The sequence below is a fragment of the Lipotes vexillifer genome, unplaced genomic scaffold, assembly GCF_000442215.2.
Source record: "Lipotes vexillifer unplaced genomic scaffold, Lipotes_vexillifer_v1.1 scaffold215, whole genome shotgun sequence".
Lineage (NCBI taxonomy): Eukaryota > Metazoa > Chordata > Mammalia > Artiodactyla > Lipotidae > Lipotes > Lipotes vexillifer.
In genome coordinates, this window is record NW_006776544.1 from 1,486,322 (window position 1) to 1,498,657 (window position 12,336).

Consider the following 12,336-nt stretch of genomic DNA (forward strand, 5'->3'; position numbering starts at 1 on the left):
CAAATTGGCTTAATAAAATGGGACCCCATGGACCTGCAGTTAAAATAACCTGGTTCAGTATAAGTTAAAACATGGAGCTCAAGGATTAAAACTTATTACAGAAAACCTAATTAATAAAGGAGTGATTATCTGCATTTCTTCTCCATTTGATAGCCCAATTTTGCCTGTTTTTAAATCTAAAAAAAAAAAAAAAAGAATGAAAAGAAAAATGGTGTGTGTGAGGGTACTCCTCATGATGGATTATTACTACCTTTATGCTGTGGTCCCATTCACCAAGGCCCCCATACCAGATATCCGATATTATCAAAATCAATGATTCTATTCAGTCAACAACTGGGAAATATTTTTCTTTTATAGATCTGGCTACCATTTTCTGTCCAGTGCCCATTTCAACAGCCTCTCAGCTGCAATTTGCCTTTACCCCTGAAGAGACACAATACATCTTCTCCAGCCTACCCATGGGGCACCTCAGCAGCTTTGCCATCGCACTCAGTCCTTACAGACAAGATCTTAACTACATCCACCTTCCTCCAGGAGCACAGGTATGACATTCCATTGATAACATCCTCCTCCAAGGAAATTCATTAGACACACTCATTAAGGACATACAAATCCAAACACAAATTTAGCTCTTCGGTTCTAATGACAACATATTTCTCACTTACCAATTTTACTCCCAAATGAAAATCAACTCTTGTTAATACCCGCTCCAAACTCCTTCACTAAAGAGACTTTGGCAACCTCTTCTCATACCTCCCAGCGTCTCTGAACCACTCCCGATGGCCGTAGGTTGCCCAAGGGTTTCTGGTGCAATAAACTGTCCCTACAAAAAATGCCTGGCTACCTACTTGACCTTCCTAAAGATAGAGGTTCTCACAGATCTTGAGCCTGTGACCCTTCATAGCCAGCTGCCCATTATACTTTGAGTCATAGAAACAACACCCCACCAACTTGGCACAGCTACTGAGGCCTTCTTTATTTTTTGCGGTACGCAGGCCTCTCACTGTTGTGGCCTCTCCCGTTGCGGAGCACAGGCTCCGGACGCACAGGCTCAGCGGCCATGGCTCACGGGCCCAGCCGCTCCGCGCGCATGTGGGATCCTCCCGGACCAGGGCACAAACCCGCGTCCCCTGCATCGGCAGGCGGACTCTCAACCACTGTGCCACCAGGGAAGCCCAACTGAGGCCTTCTTAATCAGCACGCAACCAAACCTGGGCCTTCTGACATGTTCTACTTGCAGGAGGGGATGGCTTCCCCTGTCCTTAGTCCCTTGCCAGATTCCAGGGTGCTGGAGGAAGTTACCGCTCCCCCAGACCCTTGGCTACCTGGAAAACCCCCTGGGATTAACTGTGCTAACAGCAATAGATTATGCAAATGGCCCTGCTAAACATCATACATGATGGAGCTCAGTGGAATGTTGCTGTTTTGCATCCCTTAGCTAGGATGTCCCTAATAAAGGACAGGACACCAAAAACCACACACTTGGCCAAACTTCAGGCAGTTATCTTAACACTGGATGCCCTGGCCAGCAAATGGTCACATCTTCACGTTTATTATAAACTGGTGGGCATTGCCTAAAAATCATCTCTGCCAGGTTAAAGAACTCTGGAAACTCTTGCCTCACAGATACCCCAAATATAAAATCACACATGTTTTTCTATACATTAAGGTCACAATATAAGGCCTTGCCAAGGGTTCATTACTCATTATAAACATTATTAATAGTAACCAAGGCACACATTTCATTACTCAAAATACACAATGCTGGGCTCTTGGAAAAAACACTCAATAGAACTTTCATGTCGCTAATAGGTCTCAAATAGCCCTTTTAACTAAGAGACACAATGGTCTCCTTAAACAATTCCTTTTCAAGTTCCAGTCTAAACAAGTCCCTAAATGACTCTCTATCTTGCCCCAGGTGTTAACCTATCTTTATACATTTTCGATCTTGTCCCATTCCATAAGGGCTGGAGGCCAGATCGATGGTGCATATTCTCCTGGGACCTCTTAACCGTAGATTGTCCCATAGGCCAGGCAGCTTCTCATCTGATACAGGACCCATTTGAAACTAAACTTCCACCGAAAACCTGTCAAGTGCAACTGCACACTATTCTGGTGACCATGGTCTTACTACCACTGGTCTGGATGCTTTCATTGTTTACAATCCGGAGGCCCAACCCTTCAAGTAAGCCACTGTTTCAACCAAACATGGCAAATGCTAAGACCCACATCAACTCGAGTGGGTTGATACTCCTAGTCCCACATCCTAGATTACATCATCTTGACTCAGCAGCTTACCGCTGGAGATGGCATCGCCTCTGATGACATCACCCCAGCCCAAGACCTCACCATTGGAGATGACTTCATTCCCTGTGCTGGAGACAACTTTCTCCCAGACGCTAAGACCTTTCATAGTCTCATAATAAAAGGTTTCTATGCTGTTTGGATTAACTTAAGCCCTACTACTGAAGGTCTTTATTATCACAACCCCAAAGTTTCCTAATATGATGTCAAAAAATCAAAGGAGTAATTGTATTAATCATGCTTTCAATTTGTTTCTGTATATTATGATGCTTCGACATTCTAAAAATAATCTTCCTGGCTGGGGAGAGACTACCCCTCCCAGAGCTAACCAATTCTTAGTGTAGCAAAGGACTCAGCCTTTGATATGCAAACTAACCGATCCAGAGCCATACTTCCTCCATCTGGCCAGTGTACCCCAAGAGGCAATATTCCTCTGCCTTAGTCATCCCTGGGCCACGTACCAGGCAACTAAAGACCACCCTTAAGATATTTGAATGTTAAACCAACTGCTGAGAAAAATCCCATTTAGTCATGGTGTAAAATAGTCCTTATTATATGTTGCATTTGGTTTGATTAATTTTAAAAGGAGTTTTCATCTCTATTCATGAGGGATATTGATGTGTAGTTTTCTTTTCTGATGATGTCTTTGCCTGGCTTTGGTGTCACATAATATTGGCCTTGTAAAGAGTTGGGAAGTGTTCTTTCCTTCTTTACTTTCTGGAACATTGTTATCATTTATTCTTTAAATGTTTGATAGAATTCACTAGTGAACTCATCTGGGTCTGGGTTTTTTTGTGTGTGGAAAGAATTTAAATTATGAATCGAATTCCTTTACCTGTTATAATCGTTCAGATTTTCTATTTCTTCTAGAGTCAGTTTTGGTCAATTACGTCTTTCCAGAAATTTGTCCATTTCATCTAAGTTATCTAATTTGCTGGTATAAAGTAGTTAATAACATTCTCTGATAAACAGTTTAATTACTGTAGAGTCAGTTGTGTTGTCCCCTTTTACATTCTTTTTTTTGGTAAATTAATTAATTAATTTATTTATTTATTTATTTTTGGCTGTGTTGGGTCTTCGTTGCTGCACACGGGCTTTCTCTAGTTGTGGCGAGTGGGGACTACTCTTCATTGCGGTGCGTGGGCTTCTCGTTGCGGTGGCTTCGCTTGTTGCAGAGCACGGGCTCTAGGCGTGCGGGCTCAGTAGTTGTGGCCCACGGGCTCTAGAGTGCAGACTCAGTAGCTGTGGTGCATGGGCTTAGTTGTTCTGTGGCATGTGGGAATCTTCCTGGGCCAGGGATGGAACCCATGTCCCCTGCATTGGCAGGCGGATTCTCAACCACTGCACCACCAGGGAAGCCTCCCTTTTCCACTCTTGATTTTAGTAATTTAAGTCTTTTTTTCCCATTGTCAGTCTAGCTAAAGGTTTGTCAATTTTGTTGATCTTTTCAAAGAACTAACTTTTGTTTTCATTAATTTTTCTCTATTGTTTTTCTGTTTTCTATTTTATTAATTTCTGCTGTAATTTTATTATTTCTATCTTATGCTTGCCTTGTGTTTAGTTTGCTCTACTTTCTCTAGATTCTTAAGGTGAAAAATTAGATTATTTATTTGTGATCTTTCTTCTCTTCTCACATAGTCATTACAAACTATAATTTTTTCCTTTAAGCACTGCTTTAGCTGAATCCTATACATTTTAACATGTTGTGTTTTAGTTTTCATCCAGTTCAAATTTCTTTCCAACTCCCCTTGTGATTTCTTTTACCTATAGGTTATTAGAAATAGATTGTTTAATTTGCAAATATTTCTGGATTTTCTAAATTTCTTCCTGTTGCTGATTTCTAATTCAATACCATTGTGGTCAGATATATACAATGTATAATTTCTATCTTTTAAAATTTACTGTGGCTTGTTTTATGACCTAGCATAAACCATAACCATGAACAATATAGAATGTTCCATGTGCACTTGAAAAGACTGTGTATTCTGCTGTTGTTGGATGGAATGTCCTATAGAAATAATTTAGGTCAAATTGTATGATGGTGTTGTCCAGGTCTTCTTTATCCTTGCTGATTTTCTTCTCTAGTTGTTCGATTAATTGTTGAGAGTAAGATATTGGAGACAATTTTCCCTTCCCTTCTGTCAGTTTTTGTATCACTTTTCTGGGGCCCCTTTGTTAGGTGTGTTTTTACAGTTGTTATGTCCTCCTGATGAACTGAACCTTTATCACTATAAAATGTCTTTTTTTTCCCCTCTAATAACACTTTTTTGTGTGTTAAAGTGTGTTTTATCTGATATTAGTTGTGGTAGGCAGAATTCTAAAGATGGCTCCACAAGATTCCTGTTTCTTTCTTATTCAGTCAAATACTATGTGATTAACACAAAGTGATTAATTTTCCAGATATAAAGTCCCAAGACAGTTAACCTTACTATACAAAGATTATCTGGTAGGCCTGACCCAATCAGGTGAGCCCTTTAAATACAGAGAGTTTTCATCAGCTGGTGCTAGAAGAGGTGATCGGAAATTCAAAGCACAAGAAGGATTTGATGCTCTATTGTTTGCTTGAAGGTAGTTGGGACCATGTATCAAGGAAATGGGGACCTCAGTTTCACAGCTACAAGGAATAGCTGTTGAATTGCTGCCAACAACCCAAACTTGGAAGTAGATTCTTTGAATGTGGAAGCAGATGCTTTTTTTGTTGGAAGCAGACTTTTTCCTAGAGCTTCCATATAAGAGGCCAGCCTGTCCACACCTTGATTTTGGCTTGTTGAGACAAAGCAGAGAACGTGCCTTGTCTTATGACCTACTGAACTGTGGGCTAATAAATTGGTATTGTTTTTTTGTCTGTTTTTTTTTGTTAAAGAAAAATAACAAATAATCTACATTTTTATTAGATAGTATAAATTTCCTTAATAACAAGTAGATAAAATAATCCACAACGGGTTACATATTCCCAGATGTTAACATCTCTTTGTATACTTCATGTGTTTAATGAAAGGTTGTAAAATTTGAGGAAGACAAAAATAAAAGTTTTTAGGGCTTCCCTGGTGGCGTAGTGGTTGAGAGTCCGCCTGCTGATGAGGGGACGTCGGTTCGTGCCCCGGTCCGGGAGGATCCCACATGCTGCGGAGCGGCTTGGCCCGTGGGCCATGGCCACTGAGCCTGCGCGTCCGGAGCAAAAATTTTTAAAACTCAAGATACATAATAAATAAATTGGAACAACTAGAGATGACTAAAAACAAAATGTATTATATTGATCCACCCACAACATAACCTGATCTCAGGGACTTTTAAGATATTTATACAGTAAACTTCAAAAGTATTTGCATTTAATTTTTTATATGTAATTTTACTTATTTATTTATTTTTTCCTTTTTTTAACATCTTTATTGGAGTATAATTGCTTTACAATGGTGTGTTAGTTTCTGCTTTATAACAAAGTGAATCAGCTATACATATACATATATCCCCATATCGCTTCCCTCTTGCATGGTATTGTTTTAAGGTGCTAAATTTGTGGTCATTTGTTACAAAGCAGTAGAAAACTAATGCATTGGTACAGCCACTCCAGCTCTCTTATGATTGCTGATTGCATAGTATATCATTTTTTTTTCCTTTCAACTTATTTGCATTGTAAATCTAAAGTGTGTCTCTTCTAGACAGCATGCAGTTGGATCCTGTTCTTTAATCTAGTCTGATAATGTATTTTTATTGTAGTGCTTATTTCATTTACATTTAATATAATTATTGATTATGATATAAATATAATTATTTATAACTGCCATTTTCCTATTTTCTATATGTCTCATGTATTTTTTCCCTCTATTTCTCCTTTACTGTCTTCTTTTTCATTAGATATTTTCTAGTGTTCCAGTTTAGTTCCCATTATTTACTCTATTTGTTGAATTATTCTTTTAGTTGTTGCTCTGAGGCTTAAAATATATATCTTAACTTAAAACAATATACTTCACATTAATGCTAATTTATTTGTGGTAGTGTATTGAAACTTTGCTCTCATATTGCTCCCTTTCCTCCTCCCTCCTTTGTGCTATTATTATCATATATACTACATCTTATATATTCTAAACTTAACAATATTTTAATAATATTGTTTTATGCAGATGTCCTTTAAATCAGTTGTGAGAAGGATAGAAAAATATATTTATATTGTATTTTATGTTTTCCTATGTAATTAACATTACTGGTGCTCCCTTCCTTCCTTCCTTCCTCCCTCCCTCCCTCCCTCCATATCTACCTACTTTTTCTTTTTCTTTCTTACTTTCTCTCTCTCTCTCTCCCTCTCTCTCTCTCCCTCTCTCTCTCTCTCTCTTCCTTCCTTCCTTCCTTCCTTTCTTTCTTTTCACCAGATCTTAGCTCACAGGCTCCTTAGTTAAGGCTTGCCAGCTCCTTAGTTGTGGCTTGTGCATTCCTTAGTTGCGGCTCGCCAGCTCCTTAGTTGCAGCACACAGACTCCTTAGTTGTGGCATGTGAACTCTTAGCTGTGACATGTATGTGGGATCTATTTCCCTGACCAGGGTTCAAACCCAGGCCCCCTGCATTGGGAGCACGGAGTCTTATCCACTGCACCACCAGGGAAGTCCCACTGGTGCTCTATTTCTTTGTGTGGATCCGAGTTACAATTTCTCTTCAGCCTGATGAACTTCCTTTTTAAAATTTCGTATAAAGCAGGTCCGATAGCAATTTGTTTTCTTAGGCTATTTTTTTCTGAGACTGTCTTTGTTTGTGGGGCTTTCATTTTTTAAGGGTTATTTTTCTATATATAGAATTATTATTTATTTTTTAGAATTAGTTTTTTAGTAACAGAATTAGAGATATAAATCATATAACATGATTAACCCATTTAAAGTATATAGTTCAATGGTTTTTAGTAGTATGTACACAGAGTTGTGCAATCATCACCACAATCAATTTTAGAAATTTTCATCATCCAAATAAAAACCCTGTACCCTTTGCAGTCACTCCCCATCCTCTCCCTTTTTCCATCATCCCTAGGCCTCTACTAATCTCCTTTGTGTCTGTATAGATTTACCTCTTCTGGACATTTTATATAAATGGAATTATGCAACGTGTGGTATTTTGTGACTGGCTTCTTTCACTTAGGGCATTACTGTCAAGGTTTGTCCGTGTCATAGCATATACCAGTGCTTCATTTCCTTTTGTTGCTGAATAATATTCCATTGTTTGACTATACTACATTTTGTTTATCCATTCATTAGTTGGTAGACATTTGGTTGTTTCCACTTTTTGGCTATTATGCTGCTATAAACATTTGTGGACAAGTTTTTATGTGGTCATAGGTTTTCTCTTGGCTACATATATAGTAGTGGAATTTCTGGGTCATATGATGTTTCTCTGTCAGTTTTGAAGAACTGACAGACTGTTTTCCAAAAAGGCTGTCCCATTTTCCATCCCCGCCAGCAATGTATGAGGGCTCCCATTTCTCCACATCCTCACCAACATTCGCTATTATCTGTCTTTTTGATTATAGCAGCATTTGTTTTATAAATGGTATTTCTTGATATTTTGTAATACATTTAGACATTTTAAAATTTGAAATATGTTAAATATTGTTTACTGCTGTTTTGCTTTATGAATTCTCAACTTAAATACTAATGTTAATACATAGTTCAGTATTAAACAAAAAAAGGACCCCAAATCTTCATTTTTTCCTCTGATTATTATTATTTATTTATATTTTTGGCTGTGCTGGGTCTTCATTGCTGTGTGCGGGCTTTTCTCTAGTTGTGGTGGGCAGGGGTTACTTTTTGTTGTGGTGTGTGGGCTTCTCATTGCAGTGGCTTCTCTTGTTGCGGAGCACAGGTTCTAGGCGCGCAGGCTTCAGTAGTTGTGGCTCGTGGGCTCTAGAGCGCAAGCTCAGCAGTTGTGGCGCACGGGCTTAGTTGCTCTGTGTCATGTGGGATCTTCCTGGACCAGGGACTGAACCGGTGTCCCCTGCATTGGCAGGTGGATTCTTAACCATTGTGCCACCAGGGAAGTCCCTCACTGCATTACATTTTAAAGTCGTATAAAAGAATTATTTGGCTATATGAAATTTATGCATTCTTCCTTAAAGAAAGGACCGTCTATAGAGATACAGAAGTGCATTTGGTATTCATTACTGGTGATTCTGAATAAAAAGAATTTAGGTTTTGGGATATAAGGAGAGAACAACATTAGCTAGAAACTATACTAACCAATCAATGGTTTCTGGAAATTTAAAGGCTAACAGTTACACTTATTAAGTTGGGGAAATAAATTATATGTATATTGTAGACCAATGTGACAGTTGCTAAAACAGTCTAAACATGAATAAGAGAATTTGATACATTTTCTAAATGCCTTAAAAGGACCTTTCTCCTACCCTCATTCAATGTCCATTTCTAGACTTGACTTGAGTATTGTGAACACGTACAAAGTTTGCTCCAAAAAACTAGGCCATCACTGTGAATTAATAAACATCACAAAATGACTTAAATCACCATGTACTAAGTGGCAGGTCCTTGTAGTAGTTGAATGAGGTAAGAAGCCTGAGAAGTTGCATAGTTTGCCTCATTTATCTTATAGGTGTGGAAAATAAAGATGAGGTGAAGAGACTTTCCCAAGTTCTCATAAATTTACAGCAGAGAGGGACTATAACCAAGCTGATTCCTGATTGGAGGCTATTTCTGCAGTACCATGATGCTTTAAGTCAAAGTTTAAAATGCATTTGATTTGCCCCTTTGTTTAAACCTTTAAAAAAACGAGCATGATATAGCCTAAAATAGGAAGCAGTTTTGATGAACTCACATTTTTAGCTATCAGCCAACTGGAAACCAAATATAATAGCATTGTTAATATCAGAGTAGATAATGGATATATTATTAAAAGCAAGTGTAATGATGACAGTCTTCCTGTTTCCTAGGCTACTTTAAGAATCATAAGTTCTCTAAGTGCCCATCATCGGATGAATGGATAAAGAAGATGTGGCACATATATACAATGGAATATTCCCCAGCCATAAAAAGAAATGAAATTGAGCTACTTGTAATGAGGTGGATAGACCTAGAGTCTGTCATACAGAGTGAAGTAAGTCAGAAAGAGAAAGACAAATACCGTATGCTAACACATATATATGGAATTTAAGAAAAAAAATGTCATGAAGAACCTAGGGGTAAGACAGGAATAAAGGCACAGACCTACTAGAGAACGGACTTGAGGATATGGGGAGGGGGAAGGGTGAGCTGTGACAAAGCGAGAGAGAGGCATGGACATATATACACTACCAAACGTAAGGTAGATAGCTAGTGGGAAGCAGCCGCATAGCACAGGGAGATCAGCTCGGTGCTTTGTGACCGCCTGGAGTGGTGGGATAGGGAGGGTGGGAGGGAGGGAGACGCAAGAGGGAAGAGATATGGGAACATATGTATATGTATAACTGATTCACTTTGTTATAAAGCAGAAACCTAACACACCATTGTAAAGCAATTATACCCCAATAAAGATGTTTAAAAAAAAAAGAATCATAAGTTCTGCTAGTACATATTTTAGGGTCACTAAAATTACTTTCTAAAATAATTTTTGAAACTAGACTAAATTACTAAGAAAATTACTGTCAGGTGACAAAGGAACACACTTCTGGAAGAGGAGCTAAAGAGGTTTAATAGCTCTTTCTTATCTATCTCATCACCTGAAAAATGTGTCGAGCAGTAACTTCACAATTTGAATATTACAAATGAAAAAGGGGAAGAAATAGAAATCCACTCAGTTCTGGAATTATGGATTGAGTTTTGGAAGATGATTTGATCTTGTAATCTTTTTTTGCTGGTGCTCTCTTGGCATTTACCATTTTCTGATTAGCTGGATTATATCTTTCTGTTTTCACTGGATTCTCTTTCATTCTATGCAGTTGATTCATTGGTTGTCTTTTAGAAACTTGGTGTGAGCCAGAGACCTGAGACATTTTAGCTAGGTATATACGACGTTCATCATTGATCTTGTGGTAAAAAGCCTTTGATTCTCGTTCCAGTCTAAGTACATAGTCTTTTACTCGATTTTCAAGGCTCCTTTTTTCTTTTGCTATAGCCGTTTTAAGTAATGTACTTAAGGATTCCACTGGCATCCGCTCATAGACACGAATAGAAGATAGTCTATGTGAAGGATTTCCACGGATCTTTTTCCATTTTCTCTCTGAGACTAACAACTTGCTTTTCTAGTTGATCATTCTGTTCAAGTTGTGTCTCATAACAGGTTTTCCACTCACTGCCTTTGTTGTCAGTACTGAGTTTGGCTTCCAGTTCCACTACCTTTTGTCTTATTTCAAGTATTGAGATTTGTACTAAGTCTTTCATATGGATTTCTTCCAATAACTCCAGTTTAAGGAGGTCAGTGCTCATGCCTTAGAAGGTGTCACTTCTTTCATCCCCCATAGTGTCAGGTCAGAGATCTCCCACACCCTTCCCCTCAGCACAGCTTAGAGCAGAAGACCTGAAGGGACATCCAGAAGCTGGGGATGAGAAAGTGTTGTCATGAGCTGTTGGTATGGTGAACTGACTCTTAGAATTCTTGGTTGAGCTTCTTTCCCCCAGCACTTTGAATATGTCATAATACTGACTTCTTGTCTCCACTGTTTCTGATGAGAAGTCAGATGTTAATTTTATTGTGGTTCCTTTGTATATGACACATAATTTTCTTCTCACTATTTTCAAGTTTCTCTCTTTGACTTTGGCTTTCAACAGTTTGACTATGATCTCTCTAGCTGTGAATATCTTTGAGTTTGTGCTATTTAGAATTCATTGAGCTTCTTGGATGTATAGATTAATCTTTTGTTAAATGAAATTTGAGAAGTTTTCACCCACTATTTCTTCAAATACTTTTTATGTCCCTTTTTTCTCCACTTCTCTTCTGGAACTCCCATTATGCATACGTGGTGTGTTTGATGGTGTCTCACTGGCCTGTGAGGTTCTTCAGTTTTCTTCGTTCTTTTTACGTTCTGTTCCTTAGACTAGATAATCTCTACTGATCTACTTTTTTTTCATTTTAATTTTTAATTGAAATATAGTTGATTTACAATGTTTCAGATGATCTACTTTCTATTATCAGCTCAAATCTGCTGTTGAGCCCCTTGAGTGAATTGTTCATTTCAGTTGTTGTACCTTTTAATTCCAGAATTTTCATTCATTTCTTTTTTATAATTTGTATGTCTTTATTTATATTCTCTATGTGAAGAGTCATTGTCATCGTATATTCCTTTAATTCTTCAAACGTGGCTTCTTTTAGTTCTTTGAACATATTTATAATAGCTTATTTGAAGTCCTTATGTATTAAATCTATCACCTAGACCCTCCCAGAGACAATTTATATAAGCTGCTTTTTTTTTTTTTCTGTGTATGGGCTGCACCTTGTTTCTTTGTTTTTTAATTTTAATTTTTTATTTTTGTTTAGTGATGTGCTTGGACTAATTATGTAGTGTCTATTTCCCCTGTAGAGTGTGAGAACTGGAATCTCTGCTCAGTTGTTTTTTTTAAAATTCTTTTTTTAAAACTTTTTATTTTATATTGGAGTATAGCTGATTAACAATGTTGTGATAGTTTTAGGAACACAGCAAAGGGACTCAGCCATACATATACATGTATCCATTCTCCCCTAGACTCCCCTCCCATCCAGGCTGCCACATAACATTGAGGAGAGTTCCCTGTAGGAACAGGAACAGTAGGTCCTTGTTGGTTATCCATTTTATTTTTATTTTTTTTGACAAAACAATACATTTATTACTTATGATCGGCAGATATATTGCTCATTTATTCTCTCTACGTTTAAAAAGAATTTCAAAATAACAAAATAATTATATACACCATACAATTCAGGGTAAGGTTGGGCTCAGGGGACCACTTCATTGTTCACAGGGTGGACAGAAACCTCTGTCTCCAAACATTTTTTGAGCTAGTTTAACTTTCAGCTCTGAGTCTGGTCCCAGTCTTGAAATCACAGAAGGTTAGGGCCTGGAATTTTCTCAGCCATAGGGATGAGGTTCTA

General features: G+C 37.9%; 1 pseudogene; it reads right to left on the reverse strand.

Annotated features, from left to right (window-relative positions):
• Window positions 1-10,077: 10,077 nt before the first annotated feature.
• LOC103085589 (coiled-coil domain-containing protein 169 pseudogene) lies at window positions 10,078-10,730 on the reverse strand (annotated as a pseudogene).
• Window positions 10,731-12,336: the final 1,606 nt, after the last annotated feature.